The sequence below is a fragment of the Acomys minous genome, assembly GCF_964271855.1.
Source record: "Acomys minous genome assembly, chromosome: 1".
Lineage (NCBI taxonomy): Eukaryota > Metazoa > Chordata > Mammalia > Rodentia > Muridae > Acomys > Acomys minous.
The window spans coordinates 74,324,093-74,347,236 of NC_140483.1; the positions used below are offsets into that span (position 1 = coordinate 74,324,093).

At 36.8% G+C, this 23,144-nt stretch overlaps 1 pseudogene across 1 annotated transcript; it reads left to right on the top strand.

Annotated features, from left to right (window-relative positions):
- The first annotated feature begins 4,578 nt into the window (after window positions 1–4,578).
- On the top strand, window positions 4,579–7,562 carry LOC311596905 (importin-5-like; annotated as a pseudogene). Its single transcript has 2 exons — window positions 4,579–5,251; window positions 5,343–7,562. The product of its transcript is annotated as an importin-5-like (transcript).
- The last annotated feature ends 15,582 nt before the right edge of the window (window positions 7,563–23,144 follow it).

Consider the following 23,144-nt stretch of genomic DNA (forward strand, 5'->3'; position numbering starts at 1 on the left):
TGCTAGTCCAGCTGTATGTCCATGTCTATAAAAGTGTAAATATATTCATATTTAATACCCTGCACAAAATTAAAGTTCAAGAGAATTAAATATCTCAAAATAAAACTTAATCTGTCAGAAGAAAAAGTGCAAAAGAATCCTGAGCTCATTTGCATAGGTGAAAGCTTCATGAATAGAACACCAGTAGCTCAGACTCCAAGATCAATAATCAAAAAATGAGACCTCATGAAAACTAAAAGTTTCTGTAAAGCAGAGGACAATGGCAGCCAAACAAAATAACATCTTCCACACACCTTCCATCTGACCAAGGTTAATATAAAAAATAAATAAGGAAGTCAAGACACTAAACACTACCAAACCAAATAATCCAATTAAAGATTGGGTACAGGACTAAAGAGAATTTTCAACAGAGCAATACTGAATGCCTGAGAAACACCTAGGGAAATGCCCAACATCCCTAGTCACAAGGGAAATGAAAATTAAAATGACTGTGAGATTCCATGTTACAAATGTCAGAATGGTTAAGATAAAAAAACTCTAGGGACAGCACATGCTGGTAAGGATGTGGAAAAGGGGGAGCACTCCTCCATTGCTGATGGGAATACAAATTTTTACAACTACTTTGGAAATTAATCTGGTCCTTTCTCAGAAAGTTGTAAATAGTTCTACATCAAACTCAGCTAAAGCACTCATGGATTTACCCCTGAATGATGTCCTTATTCATAATAGTAAGAATCTGGAAACAACCTAGATGTCCCTCAACAGAAGAAAGGCTAAAGAAACTGTGGTACATTTACACATGGAATACTACTTAGGTATTAAAAACAAGAAAAAAAATGAAAATTGCATACAAATGGATAGAACTAGAAAAGATCATCCTGAATGAGATAACACAGATGCAGTAAAACATGCATGGTATATAACTATCCATAAGCAGATATTAGTCACATAATACAGAATAGCCACATGACACTACAGAGACTGATGTTCCAACTAAGGACCATATATGATGTGGACCTAGACCCTCTGGTCAGATGTGGTAGATAGGCAGAACAGTCTCCTTGTGGGTCCCACAATAAGGGAAATAGGGACAACTTTTTACATGGAATCTGTCCCCTACCCAAACTGATCACTTCCCCCTTGTAGGTGGCCTCGCCAGTCCACAGAAGAAGATACAGGTGGTACAGATGAGATTTTATAGGCTGAGGTCAGATGTTATGTGAAGAGAGCTTCACATTTTGAGGACTAGGTGAGGAAGGGAGAGGTTGTGAAGGCATGAATGTAGGATTAGGAGACACAAGGGTGGGGACTATAATCGGACCTAACATGAAAAAATTAAAAATAAAATAATATAAAGAAGATGGTCAATTGTTATATACTCTAACCCTAAGAAATATTTTTCTGAGCTGCATTTTTCATCCATATTTGCAAGAGTTTTCTTCATTGTCTAACATCCTTTTCTTTAAAAAATGTTTGTGATTTGACTGACACAGCTCTTAAAATCAAATTACAGTTGTTAGTATTTGTCCCAAAATTGTAATTTTCCTATACTTTTAGATATTTCAAATTGTTGCAGAATATTTGACCATACTATGAACCCAAGATTATGTTATTTCCTGGAAAACCCTATTTTTAGTTGTAGTGTGGTTTAGCTTTAGTACATACCATTAACCAAAGCTTTCTGCTTGATTATTGGAAACAATATTAAATAAAATCAACCATAGGTAAAGAGGTGGGACCTCTTTGCCAAGAAGTGAGCATATGATTGTTAAAAAAAGACATAGAGTTGAAGAGAAAGTCTGGTGGATCAGGACAGAGACACACAGATGTAGGCTCTGTTTCTTTTTTTCATTTTTTTCTCCTTTATTAATTTATTCTTTTTACATCTCAATGGTTATCCCATCCCTTGTATCCTCCCATTCTTCCCTCCCTCCTATTTTCCCCTTATTCCCCTCCCCTATGATTGTTCCTGAGGGGGATTACATCCCCCTGTCTATGCTCATAGGGTATCAAGTCTCTTCTTGGTAACCTGCTCTCCTTCCTCTGAGTGCCACCAGGTCTCCCCCTCCAGGGGACATGGTCAAAGGTGAGGCACCAGAGTATGTGAGAAAGTCAGATCCCACTCTCCACTCTACTGTGGAGAGTGTTCTGTCCATTGTCTAGATCTCAGAAAAAGGGGAATAGGGTTCCTCAAGACCCAGCTATTCCACTCCTTGGAATATACCCAGAAGATGCTCCAGCACACAGCAAGAAAATTTGCTCAACCATGTTCATAGCAGCCTTATTCATAATAGCCAGAACATGGAAACAGCCTAAGTGTCCCTCAATAGAAGAATGGATAAAGAAACTGTGGTACATATACACTATGGAATACTATTCAGCTTTTAAAAACAAGGAATTCCCGACATTTGTGGATAAATGGATTGAGCTAGAAATGATCATAATGAGTGAGTTAACCCAGAAGCAGAAAGACTCAAATGGTATATACTCACTTATATCTGCATACCCAAGGGGCATGTCCCACGAAAGCCCTCACTTACCAGGAAACTGAGACAGAGGGGAGGACATTCTAGTGGGATTCTAGATGAGAGAATCATGGGAGAAAGGCAAAGTAGAAGGATCCAGAGGGTCCTAGAAGCCTACAAATAGAACATTATGATAGGCAGATTTGGGCCCAGGGGTCCCGCTCAAACTAAGGCACCAGCCAAGGACAATACAGGCCATAGGCTCTGTTTCTTAACAATTAAACTTTATTATACAACCCAACTAGCTTACACAAGAGGGGAAAAAGTTTAAAGGGAAAAAAGAGTGAGCCTTCCGGTATTCATTCCATGGGATGTGTCCTTAGGTATCTCTCTGGCCTGTGTGCTGGTCCAGTCTGTTCGCTGATCCACATGAGCTCAAGCCTGGTCTCCACCTGCTGTTCTCTCCTCCCTGCCTCCCTGAGTCACTTGCTAAGGGTGGTTGATCTCCTTCTCCCTTGAGGGTTGAGGGAGAAAGACAATAGTCCAGGTGGGGTCCCCAGGTCTGCTTCCTGAATTCCAGGCCCAGGATGGTTCCACTCAGTTTGTCACAAGGTATTCATGGGGTGCCCAAGGGTAAAGCCCGCCAAGATTGTTTCAAGTAGAACTGAGCAACATTCAGTCAAAAGGTTTGTTTAAGGCAATGCGAGAGAGTGGGATTCCTCTGGCATAATGACTGAGGAGGAAGGTGATCTAGGCCCTTTCTCTTCCTCAGTGAGCTGGAAGGCTTTCACCCTAGCATCTGAATCCTGAGTCTATTGTTAAAACTGAAGGATTGAGTTAAAAAAGAACATTTGTCACTCCAATCCATGGTAGAAAATCATGGAAAGAAAATCAAACCAATTTAAGGCAAATTGAGAATCCACCAGATTTGTTGTGACATCTGAGACATACTCAAGGAAAGAGTTAAGTAATTATAAAAAGTAAAATCTTTTTCAAATAAAGGATGAGAAATATCATAATACAGGGTGTAAGGACATGGTATAATATACTATATTAGATGGCTTGAAAATAGAAGTAGAAAAAAAATAAATTAGGTAACTGAGTTTAAAGTGATACTTATTATAATTACTCTCAGTCTGGTAATTCATATGTTACCCTTAATGGTCATAGTTGATTTTTTGCAAAATATGAAAAGCGATTTGATAATTGTATGAAATATGAAATGTTGATTAATAAGATAGATACCTTTAAAATTTATAAATGAAAATAACCAAAAATACTCAGAAAGAGACAGAGCAATTTAGATAAGAACCTACCATGCCACTACATGATGAAACTTAAGAGGGTTGCTCCAAAGTTGTTAGAAAACAAGCCTTGGTTAAGTCAGTTATTATTTAAGGCCTACCAAGAGGTGATAGTCCCTCCTAAAGTTTTGAAGAAGTTAAATTAGGAGATTTAAGCATGTGATTATTACATACAGTATGCTTTCATTCTATGTAAAGTAGATAATAAATTCATGGGCAATTAATAACAGAAATATTCTCCAAGACTGGAAAGATTTGGTAACAGCAATATTGGAAACTGGTCACCACTTACAATAGTGAACATGGTGGAAAGGAGAAGTGAAGGCTATAGAACAATGAAATATGGCTAGGGTTATTGATATTTCCCAGGACCAGTTGCTAGATTAAATTCAATATACTGAGTTACAAAGGCAAATTGCACTTGTTGATTGCACTTTGACACATGTAGTTGAGGAGCTTTAAAATCTTGGGACAAGGTTGAAGAATCATGAAAGAGGCTTGTGTCATTAACCAAAATTATACAAGGACTAAGGGAAGTTTTCTCTGATTTTTTAAAAGATTGAATTCAGCTTTAGATAAGGTAGTATCAGATTCAGAAGTTAGACAAATATTAATAAATCTTTGGCTTTAAAAAAAATCATCATTTGGCCCCCAACCCTCCTGTTGGCATGCCAGCATGCCTCAGAGCTCCCTCCTCTCTCTCACGCCTAGAAAAATGGTGGTGGCCACCGAGGAGCAGCAACACTACTACCAGCTCCTGGGAAACGTGTTCAGCACTGACAATATTGTCTGTAAGCAGTTGGAGGAAAACTGTGAGAATATCTCATGCCAGTCCAAGATCACATTCCTCTAACACATCATCAGAAACATGACGGCTGCTGAGGAGGCTAGACAAATGGCCGCTGTTATCTTAAGACGTCTTTTGTCTTCTGCATTTGAGGAAGTCTTCCCAGCTCTTCCATCAGATGTCCAGAATGCCATGAAGAACAAACTGCTAATGGTTATTCAGATAGGAACACGATCTAGAATGAAGAAAAAACTTTGTGACATTACTGCAGAATTGGCCAGGAAATTTAATAAATGAGGATGGCAACAACCTGAAGCTTTGAAGTTCCTCTTTGATTCAGTAAGGTCACAGAACATAAGACTCCAGGAAGCTCCTCTTCAAAAATTCTGGAACTCTCTTGGAATTTTTGGGAACCAAAAGAGCACCACTTGGACTTCATCAAATGGTTGTTAGTTCAGTGTATGCAAGTCCAAGAACATCCTTCCATCAGGACACTGTCCGCCAAACCTACAGCCGCCTTTATAATTGCTAATGATCACAACACTGCTCTGTTTAAACACTTTGCAGATTTGCTACCTGGTTTCTTCTAGGCTGTCAATGACTCATGCTACCAGAATAATGATTCTGTCCTAAAAATCCCTTGTTGTGATTGCTGATACTGTTCCTCAGTATTTGAGCCCCCACTTAGAAGCAAGGTATTCATGTCTTTAGAGGTATTTAGACTCTTATGTCTAAAGTTCTGTGGAGACACTAACCTCCATAATTTGCAACAGCTTGCTCTCAAAGTGATTGTGAACACATTATGCCAGTGCTTCAGAACCCTGAGTGGAAGTTCCAGCATGCAGGATTGATGACTTTATCTGCCATGGTGAAGGATGCCACCAGCAGATGGAAGGAATTTTAAATGAAATGGTCAATCTTGTCTTCCTTTTCCTCCAGGATCTTCATCCAAGAGTCCGGTATGCAACCTGAAACACTGTGGGTCAGATGGCTACAGATTTTGCACCTGGTTTTCAAAAGAAATTTCATGGGAATGTGATTGCATCTTTGCTTCAAACCCAGGAAAACCAAGGCAGCCTAAGGATGCAGGACCACACAGCAACCCCTCTCATTAACTTTACTTAAGACTGCCCCAAGTCATTGCTTATGCCATACTTGGACAACCTGGTAAAGCATCTGCATTCACATATGGTACTCAAGCTCCAGGAGCTGATTCAGAAAGGCACCAAGTTAGTTTTGGAACAAGATGTGACATCTTTTGCATCAGACGAAGATATTGCAGAAGAAAAATTTGTCCCCACTATGACTTGTTCATGCCATTGCTGAAGCACATTGTTGAGAAGGCAATCCAGAAGGATGTAAGACTGCTGAGGGTGGAGACTGTCCAGTGCATCAACCTCCCTAGTCTGGCAGTTGGCAAAAAAAAAAAATTCATGCAGGATGCATCACCCATGATGCAGCTACTGTTGAAGAGCCAGACAGACTTCAATGATATGGAAGATGATGACACTCCTGTTTCTTACATGATCTCAGCATGGGCCTGAATGTATAAGATCTTTGGGAAGCAATTCCAGCAGTACCTCGCAGTGGTTATTGGGCCACTGATGAAAACTGCTTCTATGAAGCCTGAATAGTCTTTCTAGACACCTAGGACATTGAGAATATGAATAATGATGATGGTTGTGAAATTAGGAGCCTAAGAGATCAGCAACATTTTGGTATTAAAACTGCAAGAATGGAAGAGAAGCCAACTTCTTGGCAGATGTTGGTTTGCTTTGCTAAAGAATTAAAGGAAGGTTTTGTGTAATACACTGAATAGGTTGTCAAACTGATGGTGCCTCTGCTGAAAATTTATTTCCATGACAGAGTCTGAGTGGTGGCTGCAGAGTCTGTGCCTCTTCTGCTGGAGTGTGTGAGAGTCCGGGATCACAAGTAACTTACACAGATGTGGCATTTCATGTGTGATGCTCTCATCAAGGCTATTGGCATGTAGACTGGTTTAGATATCCTCTCGGAGATGATGCATTCCTTTGCAAAGTGCACTGAGGTAATGGGAGATGAGTGCCTTAACCATGAGCACTTCAAGGAGCTGGGTGATATGCTGAACGGTAAGCTTGAGGAGCATTTCAAAAACCAAGAGCTGCAAAAAGTGAAAGAGAAGATGAAGTCTATGATAAACATCTAGAGGAGTCACTACACAATGAGATTGATAATGATATATTTATATACTGACTAAAGTGTCAGATATTTTACCCTCAATATTCAGTAGTTACAAAGAAAAGGTGTTGCCATGGTTTGAACAGCTGCTTCCACTAACTGTCAACCGGATTTGTCCACATAGCCCATGTCCAGACAGACAATGGGGATTATGTATCTTCGAATATGTCATAGAACACTGTAGTCCATTTTCATTTAAGCGTATAGAATATTTCTTAAGGCAAATGCTCCAGTATGTGTGTGACAACAGCTTGGAAGTCAGGCAAGCTGTGGCATATTGGCTGTGTGTCTTGGCACAGTATGGTGGAGATAACTACAGACCTGTCTGTGCAGAATCACTCCCAATTAGTGTAAGAGTTATTCAGTCTCCAGATTCTAAGACCAAAGAAAATGTGTCACTGAGAACTGCATCTTGGTAGTGTGAAAGAGCATGAAGTTCAAGCCTGACTGTGTGTAAATGTTGAAGAAGTCTTACCACACTGGTTGTCTTGGCTCCCACTCCATGAAGATAAAGAGAAAACTGTCCAGACCTTCAGTTATCTGTACTACCTGATTCAAATTAATCACCCAATTGTTCTTGGCCAAAATAATGCCAATCTACCCAAAATATTCAGTATATTTGTGGAAGGAGAAATGCATGAAGAAATTAAACAGGAAGACCCCTGTGCCAAATGCTTGGCCAATGTAGTTTGCCAAGTACAGGCTTCTGAAGGCTTGTGGGCTGAGTACATAGCTCAGCTCATCCTGGAGCAGCAGGCGGCCATACAAGAACTCTTGATTTCTGCCTGAAGCCTTGTAATCACCTGCCAGGAAACTTACTCCAAATAAATGTTTACCCTTTTGTTTAAAAAATAAAAGATCATTCAGAGTGCAAAAGGGTGATTAGGTCTTTAAAGGCAAAATCAGAACCAATTATGGAATAGAAATACAGCTGCTTTTGCATCTTTAAGATGGCACTCTCTTAGGAGGAATAATTTCTAAATTTTTTTTTAATCAAAATGTTCTTCAGCCTTGTGGTCCAATATGTCTGACAGACATATTTGTGAGGCAGGATCTATTGAGGACTTGCTTATGCTGTCTTGGCAGTGTTTGGCTGTCAACTCTGACTACATCAAAGCTTGCCCACGTTAAGGCAGAATTATGTCTGTGGTAGAAATGAGGACATTTTTCCTAATGGCTTTTCTTCCACATTTGAAGCCATCCCCATAAGGAGGTTCTTTGATGCTCATTGTCTTCTTTGAGGTAGGCTATATGTGGATAGGAGTTAATCTGTCTCATGTTAAAACTATCTTTGAAGTAATAAAAACATTTAAATGGCATTTTCTGTATGTCTGTGTAGTTTATAAAGAACTTATCTTACTTTAACTTTCTATAGCATCATACTATCTGTTATAGCTAGAATGTGACAAAGTAGATGAATAACAGACTAGAATAGTAATTAATATAACCATGATTTGATGAATTCACATTTAACTTGTATAGTTTACTTATCCTAAGCAGCTTGCAAAATCACTTACAAAGTATTGGAAGCAAATTTTCTAGTATAATTGCATTGTACAGGTACAATACCACATATTAACGTATAAATGAATATAGTGTGTGTAAAGAATAAGCTTACATTTGAATTCTATACCAATGTATCTAAAATTAAAATTATTTTCATCTATATACAAAATTTTATACCAGCGAAATAAAAATATCTTTGTGAATAAGAATAAAAGTATCAAGTTGCAGATTAGATTTATTAATGTACTTTTTGTCCTATCATCCCTTTACAATGCCTTAATGTTATAAAGAATTTTGGGCTACTCCTCAGGTAGCAAATTGTCTCTGTCATCTTCTCATTTGGTAAACTTCTAACCTATACTCTCTGTATTCTCAATTAATCAATTTTATTCCTTCCCAAGTCTCTTAAAGGATTGAAGACCAGATAGTCAAGTTTTGCAATTAAGCTTAGTTGTTTAGGGGTTAACATGTTTTTAAGTCTAGGTAGATGCTTTAAGTTGATAATGGTGAGATATGATAGGTATTTATTTACATTCAGATGTATATGCATAATATATATATTTCCTGATTGTTTCATGGTTCTTCTTGCTGTAGGTAGTTTATTGTAAATATGTGTAATGATATAAATCATATGTAAAATATTTAATTTTTTTTTCAAAAATCCAAATGTCAGATGTTTTAGTAGTGGGACACAAAGTGTTTGGAAAATGTATTTTAGGCAAGGCATTCCTAGAAATCATGCCTTTTCAAGAGAATACAAAAAGAATGGCCCAGGCTTCTGGAGTATGCAGAAGTTGTAGCTGACATTGGACAAATAAATACAGAAACCATGTAATAAAGAATTCTCTGAGAAAATATAAAAAAAGGTATTAATGAGACCAGCCACAGACCATTCAGCTTATACATAAAGAGAACTCAAAACTTGTTTGTCATCCAAAGATACCAACTGTGCCACATTTAAGATGGTTAATAGACAGCCAGGCATGGTGGTATAAACCTGTAATGCCAGCAGTTTGGGAGGCAGAGGCAGAGGCAGATGGATCTCTATGAGTTTGAGGCCAGCCTAGTTTACAAAGTAAGTCCAGGATAGCAAAAGCTACACAGAGAAACTCTGTCTTAAAAACCAAAAAGAGAAAAAAATGTTTAAGGTTAACTGACAAACCTGTGCACATGAAACAATGACTGTTGTCATCAGAAAAATTACAGGTCTAGGAAGCTGGTAAAGGAGCAGATAAATATTCATTGAAGAATCTGCCAGTACTTGGAAATCTCCTATAATTGTCATTAAAAATCGTATATAAAATGGAAAATATTAACTAATTTAAGAGCCATAAATGATCTGATTTAAACATTGGGCTCTTTACAGACTCAAATTCACTTGCCTTCTGAATTGCCTAAGGTATATTACAGTGATTGAGTTAAGGATTGCTATCTTTTTTAAGTATACCTTTACAAGATTCAGGTAGTAGAACTTCACAGTGCCTACTTAATAATTATGCTCAACCAGTCAAATGGAGCAGTTGAAAGTTCTTTTACAACAGCTGTTAAAGATCCCCTCTATGTGTAAATAGTTTTACTATGTTAAAGTTAAAATATTTTCTTTTTTAATTTTTTATTTTTTAAGTTCTATTTCATTAATTTATTCATATTGAATCTTCACTGTTATCTCATTATTTGCATCCTCCCATTCATCCTTCCCTCCTGCTTTCCAGCTTTTCCCCTCCCCCACAGTTGTTTGGAGAGCAAGGACTGACTCTGACATGAACTCTGGTGTTCCATATTTAACCACTTCCCCTTAGTGAGGAGCCCTGGTGGCACTCAGAGAAATAGTATGCAGGCTACTAAGATGAGCCTTGATAAGGTATAACCATATAGTGGTGGAGGAGGGCTCCCTCAGTAGACATTTTCTTTTTTATTTAGACAAAGGCAAGAATTATTGCAGGATGTTTGGTCACACTGTGTACCCAGAGATTGTGTTATCTACAGGAAAAAAAATTGGCTTTTGTTGTGGTGTGATTCAGTCTGGCCACAGTCCTTTAATCCAAGAGCTTCCTGCTTGAATATTGTAAACAGGACTAAATAAATTCAACAATTGGTTGTGAAGAAGAGGAAACAGCTAGAAGGATAATCTGTGTTTTGTATAGATGTGTCACCTTCCAATAAAAATCTAATTGTCAATAAGATTAGGCAGCATTAGAAGGCAGGACACACTCCTGGCAGGGACTTCTGGTGGATTGTGACTCAGGGCATCCTTGGACAGGGACATGGAAGAGAGGACATCAGCCACGTACCTGAACTCAGGTTAGAATAAAAGGTATAATATATTAAGAACTAGTCAAGTGATGAACCTAGCTTACCGCTTAAGTGTTTGGAAATAATGTTAATCCTCTGTGATTTCCTTGGAAGCTGGGGTGTCCGAGGAGAAGCTCATATCTTTAAACAACCATTGAATATAAGAAGTAAGCACAGGAAAAAAAGAGAGAGTAAGAGGAAGTCAGGAGGACATATAGAGAAACACACAGGAAGTACAAAGCAGAGCACTCCGGTTAAGATGTTTGTTGTTGTTGTTGTTGCTTTGTCTTTTGAGTTGGCATGAGGAAGGAGATTTTCTTTTTTAGGGAAGGTGGCTGAGGAGGAAAGTCAGTTGTGTGCTTTCTCTGCTTCTCTGAGCTAGGAGGCTTTCACTCAAGTATCTGCCTCCAAATTCATTATTGGTAAAAATCAAATGATTTTGATTTTGTTAAAAAATAACAGTGAAGCTTTAGTGACTTCTGTAATTGGAAAGGGCATACTTTGAAGACATTTTAGGACTACACTTATTTGAATGTATTTCAGTTTTTTATTTTATTTTTATTTTCTATTATTTTTTAAAGATTTGTTTATTATTATGTATACAATGTTTTGCCTGTATATACACCTGCACACCAGAAGAGGGTAACTGATCTCATTATAGATGGTTGTGAGCTACCATGTTGTTGCTGAGAAATGAATTCAGGACATTTGGAAGAACAGACAGTGCTTTTAACCTCTGAGCCATCTCTCCCACCCCAGTATTTCAGTTTTTAAGATTTGAGGAAATACACATTAATTATATCTATGTGTCAGACTTTACTTCTTTTTCTCCAATAAGGCTTTTGGCTAATTCATAAATGAAAAAATATTTTTCTCTTTCATCTGTTGTGTCCATTATTTCTTAACCGTTAATAAACTCTTCATTTTGTAACTATTTTCTGCATGATAAATGGCTGTTACTTTCAAAGTAAGTCTCAAATGTTTTCACTTTCAATGACAGCTTTGAGATATTAAGATGTGTTGAAATGACTGTGTCCCAATTTTCAAGTACTTTTCATAATTCTGTCTTCTAGTCTCTAAATAAAGATATGTATGTACACAGACATCGACAAAGGTACACATGACAAAAACAGAAATATATTTCTGTTTGTTCTGTGTTTCTTAGGGATTTGGTATCTATTCTTTTAAGCTATGTCACTCTTTTTATATGATATTTGAAATATAAGTTCAGTTATTCCATTCCTATTGTGGTTAAGGATATAAGGCTTTTAGAAATAATTTTGATTTCTAGTGTCCATTAGTTCCTGAGTACTTGGTCCTTCACACTTTTTCCAATAGCAACTTCTTTTAAATGAGCCAATATTTCATAGACACAAATGTCAGTATTATAATAAATTTTGCTTGTGCTTGAAAAGTAGCATTGGAGGAATATCAAAGGCACTGTGAGTCATTTGCGCAGACTTTGCATCTGTCCCTTCCACTGTAAATTATGAGCATCTGCAATATTCATTTGCATTATCAAAATTCCTTCTCTATACTGTTCTTCAATTTTAATTTATGAGTTTCAAAATAAATGATCTATGTTTTACTAAGAACCAGTAAATAAAGGAAGAGTGAATGGGATTCTGTTTTTCACATTTTTGTCTGTTATTGTGTTAAAAGAAGACAATCTTTGTTATCATCTTCGTTAGTGTTGTTTTTTATTTTTGTTTTGTTTATTTGCTTTGTTTTGTTTTGTTTTTTGAGACAGGGTTTCTTTGTGTAGCCCCTTGGCTGTCCTGGAATTGCTTTGTAGACCAGGCTGCCTCGAACTCATAGCGATCCACCTGCCTTTTCCTCCTAAGTGCTAAGATTAAAGGCATGTGCCACCACTGCCTGACCTGTTATCACCTTTAGAAACATTGCCTACTTCCTTTAAGAGAGTATCTTTCCTGAGATCATCACATAAGCTAGACTTACTTGTCAATAAGCTGAGGATTTTTCTGTTACCATCTCACCAAAGCTGCAAACACAGCCAGAGTTTTGTGTAATTCAGAGGAGTGAACTCATATCCTCATGCTTAACAGACAATCACAGTACATACATATTTACAGTTCTAAATGGCTGTCTTAACTTGAATTTACCTAATGTTCCTGGGTAAAGTGTTCACTGAACCATAATGAAGAGGGTTTTATACCTAGTATACTATTAAAAATGGTGATATTAATTCCTTTTTTTACCCCTCAACCCCCAGCATATTGTCTTTTCTCAGACAAGTATTCCATGAATATATCATTCAGGAGAGTGTTTGAACTCAGGGGATTTACAAAAGCATGTGATCATGTTTCTTGTGCCAAAATCATCCATTCAATGGATACAATGTATGCTTGACTGAGGTAATTATATCTGCCAATTTATATTCATGCCCAGTAACTATATTAAAAAGGGCAACATTAAATGTTGTTTATCTTCAAAATTAAAATATCACAGTGGGCAATATTTTGAAACCCAAATAAGAGAAACAGATTATAATATCACTAACCAAACATATAATTCAAAACACATGGTATATTTAAATGGTAATAGGTTCAGAAAGGTCCAGTGGGTGAAATGTATACCCCATGCAAGGTGGGATGTATGTGCCATGGAGGGATGTGCAGTCAAAAAGAATTTAATGCAATATTCAGCATTGTTAGAAATTCCCTATGTAATATGCTACTATTGTAGGGCACTGATGTCAATGAAAACTCAAGCCACATAAATCCTAGTTTCTCTTTATCCCGTGTAAGATCTAGCATAAACTGATGAAGTACTCAGGAGGTGTGAAATGAAGAGCTATTTCTTCTAGAAATGCAAGTTGGTGGAAGAAGCTACCTATCAAAAGGAAACTGGTTCCCATACACACACCCCATATTATATTATAAGCACCATACACACACACACACACACACACACACACACACACACACAGAGAGAGAGAGAGAGAGAGAGAGAGAGAGAGAGAGATTGGCATGTGTGTGCAGATGTGTATATGTGCATTGCCTGTGTTGTATGTTTGTTTCATTTGTGAACACCAGCAATAACATCTGCATGATATGAAGTTATGAGAAAGACTAGGGCTGGGGAGATAACTTAGTCAGTAAATTGCTGGCCATAAACATGAAAGTACCTGAGTTCAGTCCCCAGAACCCATTAATAATAATAATAATAATAATAATAATAATAATAATAATAATAATACTGATGGTGGTGGTGGTGGTGGTGATAATGATGATGATGATAATAATAGTAATGTAGCTGTATCTGTGTATGTAAAGGTCCATGCTTAAATCTAATCACTGTAAAAAGGGAGATGAATTAATTTCTGGGGCTTGCTAGCTAGAGAGTTTATATAGAGGAGCATGTTTCAAATTCAATGAGAAATCCTGCCTCATCACACATGACAGATGACACCTAGCTTTATCTGTGACCCTCATGTGAATACTTACCAACACATATGTGTGTACCTGTGCAGACTTATGAGCAAAGCACATTCACAATTATATAGACTCCTCTGTATGAGATAAGAGACATCACCAGGGTAACCATGTGCTGCTGCTGTTTTTACATTTGTAATCTTTGCTCATGAACCTCTTAGAATAAAATTGTGAGGTGGCAGGGTCCTTCTAGAGTTTGATCTGTATGTTTCCTACATTGAAAGAGAAGACATCCCAAATCAAGTTGTCTTTTGACCTACACAAACACACACACACACACACACACACACACACACACACACACACACACACACACGTATGCATGCACACAGAGGCTTTAGGGGAGGAGTATAAACATAAAATAACAAAATAATTAAATATTTCATAAAGAAAATTGACAAGGAAACTTGAGTGGAAACCTCCATGAGAAATTAGACAATATAGGCAGGTTAGAGATTTTTTTTAAGCAATACTATTTTTTCAATACAAAATAGAGCTATTAATTACATAATTTATTTATTTATTTGTGTAGCTAATCATTGCATGTAAGAATTTCTCCAAGAATATGAATGCAGAAGTTACTCTATAAAGCCCTTGAGGAACTTGATATGAAACTACATCATTTCAACATCTCCACTAGATTATGCATTCCATACACATTCATGGAGCACTGATTATGGGAAATGAAGCTGTAGTATTCAGTATTTCATGATGGTTCTCAAGGAACCCCAGTTAATGATGGGAGTAAATGCACAAGTAAGTGTAGTAATTACAGACCTGTTTGAGAAGTACAATAGGAACACTGACCACCGTTGTGCAGGGATTATTTAATAGACTATTATGTACACTACAGCACGTATTTGATGATTATCAAGTACACTGGAAGAAAAATAATCGTAGTATTTTCTAACTTGACAGATCGAAAAACGTACTGGTTCTAATTTTTCCTTTCACAGAAAATTGCCACTTTATCGAAAAGCCTACTTGGCATTGGTCCCAGTATTATAAAATGCTTCGCCATTAAAGAACATTTAGTCAACAATATCTGGTAAGTATAACTTACCCTAAGGGAAGGAATTATATTTTGGAGTTACATTTCAGGCTTGGCATTTATTATGCTTGTGCTGTGTAAAGAGGTGACTCTGAAGTATTGAGAAAAATAATAGGTTGCACTGTATTATTGTATTATTCACATTATCAACTACAAAGACTCAAGCCAAAGTATAATGCAGACTCCACTGGCTGGTTTCCTTAGGTATGCACTGTATTATTTATTCATCCATTAAATCCTACTTTTACATGTGGTCTGTCCTGAGCAATGAGTCACAAAGGATAATTCAGAACAAACTTGACATTTGAGGATCTAATAAAATGATTATGAACTCAGGTGGCTAAGTACAGTAATAATAGTTCATTTCAGAAAAGCAGACACAGGAACACATGCTTGGTCTGCAAGACGAGAGATGCCTCTGTTTTTTTGTAGGTTAAAGGTGGAAACTCGTCATGGCTATTCATGAAGGAAAACATGAAAGAGGGAATGAATGTGTTGAGACAGGAAGCAAGGGAGAAACCTAATGTTCATTCTTTCCTGTGTTTAATTATACTCTCTCAAATGTAAAATAATTATAACAAAACAGAAAGCATCTATCTATTTCTAAAAAATTTCCTGATGCAACAACCAGTATGGGGGAGTCTCTAAGTTGTTTCATGACTTTCCTGAGTAGCCAAAAATAAAGTTCTGTTTACCTCATTCAGAGCATTGACTACAGAACAAATGAATATTTTCAGTCAATTATATCTAACTTAATGAGCCAGTGAATTTATTTCATTACTTACATGAATATGGGAGAAGCATTACTCATCAAAAAAGTGGGAAGATAATATGATTAAAATACACTGTATGCATGTTTATTATTCTTCTCAAAATAAAATAAATTATATATTTAAAAGATGACAATACATCTTAAGATGTCCAATTTGACAGATTTCCTATAAAAAAATTAAGCTGTGTCCAAAGCAGACATTAATAAGGTGACCTCAAATTCACTTGAGAATACAAATAATGTGGAGTAATTAATGCCATCTAGATGATGAACAAAGTTGGAAATTTTATCATTCTTGAATTCAAGGCATTCAACAAATATATTATAATAAGAAAAATTCAGTACTAGCTTAACGGTGGACATCTATATAAATAGATTATAACTGAAATCCAAATATAACCCCCTATTTTATTTGTCATATGTGATTTTGTTGTTACCCTGGGATGCCAAAATCTCTGGGTTCCTATTGAGAGCATCACTTCTGTAAGCTTGCTCAGTATTACATAGCAGGTCAGGTGGTAAATGATTTTCTATGAAATGCCAAGATCACCTAATAATAATTTGTAGTAATATAGTTTCAATAATTTTTAAACACATGTTAGTTTTACAGATGGATACCCAGATGCAAATAAATTAATTTGAACCTTTTATTTACACAAAATATAAAAGCAAATCAAGAATAAACTACAGAGAAGAAAATCTAAAAACTGGTGCTGTTGAGAAACCTCAGTGAAAAGGTTTCTCACTGCAAACCTGATTATTAAAGTTCAATTTCCAGGATCTACCTGGTGTACAGAGAGAACAATTTTAAGTAAATTTTTGACCTCCACTTTCATGTGCAAACCTTCTCATATGAACACAGACAAAAATAAACATAGATACATAAATATAATAAATATTTTAACAAATGAAATAGCTACAAATCACAAAAGATTTTGAAGCTAGAGTAGAAGTTCACATCCAATAACTTGTGTTAAGTACTTACAAGATAAGAGAAAGTGTTTTCAAACATCAGAAATGAGTAGATAAATTGAACTACCGCCAAATCAAAAGTCTTGGTGCTACAAATTATACTATCAGTAACTTATGAAGATAAGCTATGGAATGAGACCAATATTGCTAACTCAGTACCTCATAGATATTTGTATCCAGAATATTAGAAAATATTATATAACTCAGTAATGAAGAAACTAAACAGGATTAACAACAAGGAAAGTATTTGAGTATACATTTTTTTTCTGTTGGAGTTTTTCTTCCAAAAAAGCAAGACACAGAGGCTTTTTCTTCCAGGAAGCTATGTTGCCACAGAGGCTTACTATGGATTACTATCTAAACTAAAAGGAAAAGACATATAATTACAGCAGGGTGTGTCTTTCATACTCACTTTAACTGTTTTATATACCATCACTGGAAACAGACAATTTGATTGTATCTTTAAAACTGAAGGACTGTTATATTAGAAGCAATTGCAGTGTGAGAAAACGGGAATCACCAGGAAAACATAGCAAATTCACACATACTGGCAGGACACTGGGTAGGACACTTCTTACCTTTTTCTCTTGTTCACATCCCCTGCAGACACTAGTTACATTTAAAAGAAGTTTTACAATGCCATATATACATATGTATAAATAATAAATATTTACTGTTGTTAGAAAAGGAAGATCACCACTTTCTTATCCTTGTGTCTACTTTGGAATTACTATAAAGACAGCAGAGTCGGGTGTCATGGCACACTCCTATAATACTCGCACTCAGGGAGGCAGAAGCAGGTGGGTCTCTGTGAGTTCCAGGCTAGCCTGTTACACAAAGTGAGTTCAGGACACTCACAGCTACACAGAGAGACTCTGTCTTGAAAAACATAAAAAAGAAAGGAAGGAAGGAAAAAGAAGGCCAGAAATATGTCAGTTCACTTTGATGAGGCAAAATTCTGATATGTAGCTTCTGATAATGTAAAGTTTGAGTCAATTTTGAACACATCCCAGTAATTCTTAAAAGTTTCTCACATACGCTGGTGCCTGACCTTTGACCATGTCTCCTGGAGGGGGAGACCTGGTGGCACTCAGAGGAAGGACAACAGGTTACCAAGAAGAGACTTGATACCCTATGAGCATAGACAGGGGGGAGGTAATCCCCCTCAGGAACAGTCATAGGGGAGGGAAATAAGGAGAAAATGGGAGGGAGGGAAGAATGGGAGGATACAAGGGATGGGATAACCATTGAGATGTAACAAGAGTAAATTAATAAAAAAAGGAAAACAAAAAGAAAACTAAGAAACAAACAAAAAAATAAGTTTTAATAAAGTTTACTATGTGGCATCATTATTCTAGTGCTACATGTATTTTCAATAAAAATTAAAACATGCATGGCAATATACAAAGTCTTATCCAAGTGCTGAAGATATGATTCAGCCATTAAGAACACTTGCTACTCTAAGACAGTACCTTAATTTGGCCCACAACATACATGGATGTTCATAAGTTTGCCATTCTACGTATCCAGTAAGTGGAAACAAAAATCCACAGAAGAAAAGCTCTGTCCCATAACTAATAGAAATCAAGTCACAATACAAACATCCATTAACATGAATAGACTTGAAAACATGAAATTTTCTCTTTTTTTTCTCCTTTATTAATTTATTCTTGTTACATCTCAATGGTTATCCCATCCCTTGTCTCCTCCCATTCTTTCCTCCCTCCCATTTTCCCCTTATTCCCCTCCCCTATGACTGTTCCAGATGGGGATTACCTTCCCCTGTATATGTTCATAGGGTATCAAGTCTCTTCTTGGTAACCTGCTGTCCTTCCTCTGAGTGCCACCAGGTCTCCCCCTCCAGGGGACATGGTCAAAGGTGAGGCACCAGAGTATGTGAGAAAGTCAGATCCCACTCTCCACTCTACTGTGGAGAGTGTTCTGTCCATTGTCTAGATCTGGGTAGGGGTTTAATTTTCTGATGGAAATTGCTCACAAAGAAGACATGATGTGTTACTTCCATTGACTTGAAGCAAACTAGACAGATCTACAGAAGAGGAAAAGAAAAGTCTGGTTAACTGGAGCCAGGAGTTACTACAGGAGTGTTCGAGAACTGAATATTATGAACAGCAATATTTTCTTTTTGATGTCATAGAAACTATTGAGCCCAAAATTTGACAATAGTAGTGCACATCTGTGTGCCTGAACACACCTTTAAGTGGTACAAATAATGTGAGTAGTTTAATTGTTTGATATATAAAATGACCAGACACTAATATTTTATTGGTTTGAGTGAAATATCTCCACAGGTCTATGGTTGAATATGCTTTCTCCTTTTGTGGAAGTTTGGGAAGGATGTATGGCCTTGTTGGAAGTTGTGTGTTACTGGGTTTGGGCTTGAGGTTTCAAAAAATACATAACATTTCCAGTTAGGTTTCTCTCTTTCTTCTTAGTGCTTATAGATAAAGATGTAAGCTCTCAGCAAAATACCTACATGACTGTCTCCATCATTTCCACCATGATAGTCATGTAAGCATCTGAAACCGTGAGCCTAAAATTAAATGCTTTCTTAAATAAGTTGCCTCTGTCATGTAATTTTAGCAAAGCAATGGAAAGGTAATTAAGGCAGATGTTTAAGAATATTTTATATGGAGGGGGGTTTCATCCGACTGCACCCCCCCCCCGGCTGCTGCCCACCCCAACCACCTCTCAGCACGCAGCTTTGGCCAAACCATCTGTCCCATCACCCCTTCCGTCTCCCGACCTTTAGGAGGGGTGGGTGAAAAAAAGAGAATATTTTATATTTAAAAGTTGGGGGAAGATGATTGGTTCTACTGAGTAAAGGAGTTTATCACTAAGACTGGCAATCAAATTAGGTTCAATTCACAGTTTCCATATTGTGGAAGGAGAGAAAAGAATCCTGCAAATCATCCTCAGATGATCATGGCACACATACACACACACACACACACACACACACACTCTTATGAACACACACACACACACACAGAGAGAGAGAGAGAGAGAGAGAGAGAGAGAGAGAGAGAGAGAGAGAGAGAGAGATGCATTTCAAATGAGCCTTTAAAGAAAAAAATAAAACATAAACCCAATTACCCATAATTTGTTTGTCCATATACAACCCAAAATTTCTTTGTATTCTGTGATTACTTTAGCAAGGTTATTAATACTCTCAAACATACCAGTTTTCAGTCTGTGTAGAATGCTTACCTAACATACAGGAGACTCCTAATATCCAGCATCTGCAAGCAGGAACAGCCAAATAGCAAACTCATCCTCATTTACATAATGGGTATGATGTCGGTCTGGACCACCTGAGATCCCATTTAAATTTCAACAGACACAGTTTTCCTTGTCCTTAGACCTTAATTATGGAGACTTGGGACACTGCAAAGCACTCATCTTAAACAGTAACTCTCAGTTTATCACACATGTTCAACTTTTTCATAGAGAACATTCTTTGTGGCTCCCCATTAGCCTGATGTTCTCCATTTTCTGCTATATCCACTGTAACTATTGCTGAAGGTTCATTGCCTCTGGCTTCTGCTTGATTCTGTTGCTTTTCCTAAATGGGCCAAATCCTTATAGCTCTGAGTTTGTAATGGCCACTCTGAGCCTGCTGGGCATTATGAACCATACATAAAGACCACAGCTGCTACAGCAATACTTTTCCCTACAGAGCTAGCCTGTGCATTTTGCTACTTAGGTATGTATGATAACAAAAAGAACTGCACCTGATGAGAAAGTAAAGAACTCAGTCACTAACGATTCTCCAGTAGACCTGTTACTGGGTGTCACAGCATTTCATGATGCTGTGGACGAAGTCTTTCTAGAAACTCTTCCTCATGTAACCATACAACTGATTGGAAGTAGGAACAGCCACATTGCTGGAAAAGAAACATGTTTCTCCTAGAGACTGCATGTTAAAAGAACTTCAAAGCATAAGGTTCTCTCCTCGTCAATCTTATTTTATTCCTCTTTAATGTGAATACAATTCCTATTGTGATGATGGTGTCCACAGCACTAGTTTCTCATATCTGCTTGTAGCTGAGATGTAAAAATAAATTAGGATGAAGCTTGCTTGAATATATCTAGTTCCACGGCTCATTTGTCCTCTGCATCATTTTTGGTCTTTACTCTTAACCTATTTTAAATCAGTGTTTTGTATTTTATCCTCTGTAGATTGTGTGTGCATGCATGTGCGTGTTTGAGTGTGTGTGCATATGTGTACATAACAGGGCAAACGCATATAAGGCATATGATTATCTCGAGTTTCATTCCTCTTCCCCTTTCTTTTGAGTTGGGATACCCATTGTGCTGTTCATAAAATGTGAGCATAGTTCATCAGTAGAAATCCTTATAACCTTTTCATTTCATGATAGAAGGACTAAGAATACAGATTTCAGCTCTTGCATCTGAGTTTCATATGCATTATTGACATTTGAATCTTTTTCTCATGTTTATATGCCACACATATTAGCCATTAAGTCATATTTCTAGTACCCATTCTGTGGATTTTTTATTGTAGAGACATCAAATGGATCAATTTTGTTCCTAGCCCTAGTATCTCTCACATTTGTTGGCACTAAATAAACACTTAGCACATTTTCAGGACCTGTGAATCAAATCCAGTGTTTATACCACAGTCTTATTTAGCACTCTTTGAAACAAAGACAAAGTGAGTTGAATTTATAGGTGTCCTTGTGTGTGAGAATTCTCTGTAAAATAATGACACTTGGCTGCATTGCCCATTAACACATTCTAGTTGTAAGCTATCAATTACCAAAATATTTTTACACATACTTTTGTATCATTACACATATATATAACAAACTACCTATAGCAAGAAGAACCATGACACAATCAGTAATTACATAAAAATTACATTCTTAGTGTTTTGACTATTTTTATTTGACAGCCTTGAAAGAAACATCTTTCTTATGTTGAAACATCTAAAATTCTGAATGTAAATCAATCTATATCACATACTGTCATATCAACTTAAAACATCTATCTATGAGGCACCAGAATACATGAAAAAGTCATATCCAATTCTCCACTCTACTGTGGAGAATGTCCTGACCATTGGCTAGATCTGGGTGGGGGTTTAAAGTTTACAGCCTGTATTGTCCTTGGCTGGTGCCTTGGTGGCACTCAGAGGAAGGACAGCAGATTACCAAGAAGAGACTTGATACCCTATGAGCATATACAGGGGGAGGAAATCCCCCTCAGGAACAGTCATAGGGAAGGGAAATAAGGGGAAAATGGGAGGGAGGGAAGAATGGGAGGAGACAAGGGATGGGATAACCATTGAGATGTAACAAGAACAAATTAATAAAATAATATATATCTTGGAAAAATAGAAAATATTTGAAAGATACATGTATACTCATTTGGAAAGTAATGGAGATGTTTAAATAAAAAAGTACAAATTAAAAAAAAATCTATCTAGACCTGAAAGCATCTTAACCCCTAAACACCTAAGCTTCACTGTAAAACAAAGCTACCTGGTCTTCAACTCCATCAAAAACTTGAGAAGGAGTAAACTTGATTACCTGAGTATGCTGGGAGTGCAGGTTAGTAGCTTTCCAAATGAGAAGATGACAGAGATGGTTTGCTACCTGAATAGCTACCCAAAACTCTCTATTATGTTGGAAAATCTTCTTTAGTTTTCTTGCCCAATATGTCCGACAGATGTATTTGTGAGGCAGGAACTTTTGAGAACTTGATTACCTTGACATGGCAGAGTTTGGCAGTCAACTCTGCCTGCACCAAAGCTTGACATCTTTTAGGCAGAATTCTGTATGTGGTAGAAATGAGGACATTTTTCCCAGTGTCTTGTTTGCTACATTTGAAACCATATCCATAAGGAGGTTCTTTGATGCTTATTATCTTCTTTGATGTAGGCTGGGTGTTGCCAGGCATTAACCTGTCCTATTGTCAGTGAATGTTTAAAATAATATAAACATTTTAAAATGCCATATTCTGCATGTCTCTGAGGTTTTTGAAAACTTTATGTAACTATCCTATCTCGTCTTTCTATAGTATCATATTTATCTGCTGCACCTAAGATGTATATTCTAGTGATAAAAGTAGACTAGTGATTGACATGACCATGACTTGATCATCTAACAATTAACTTGTATAACATATCTATAACATATTTAACATATATATATATATATATGCATGCACATATATATGTACATATATATTGTGCTTGTGAACAACAGTCTTACATTTGAATTATATACCACTGTATCGAGAATTTAACTTATTTTGCATCTATATACAAAGTTCTATAC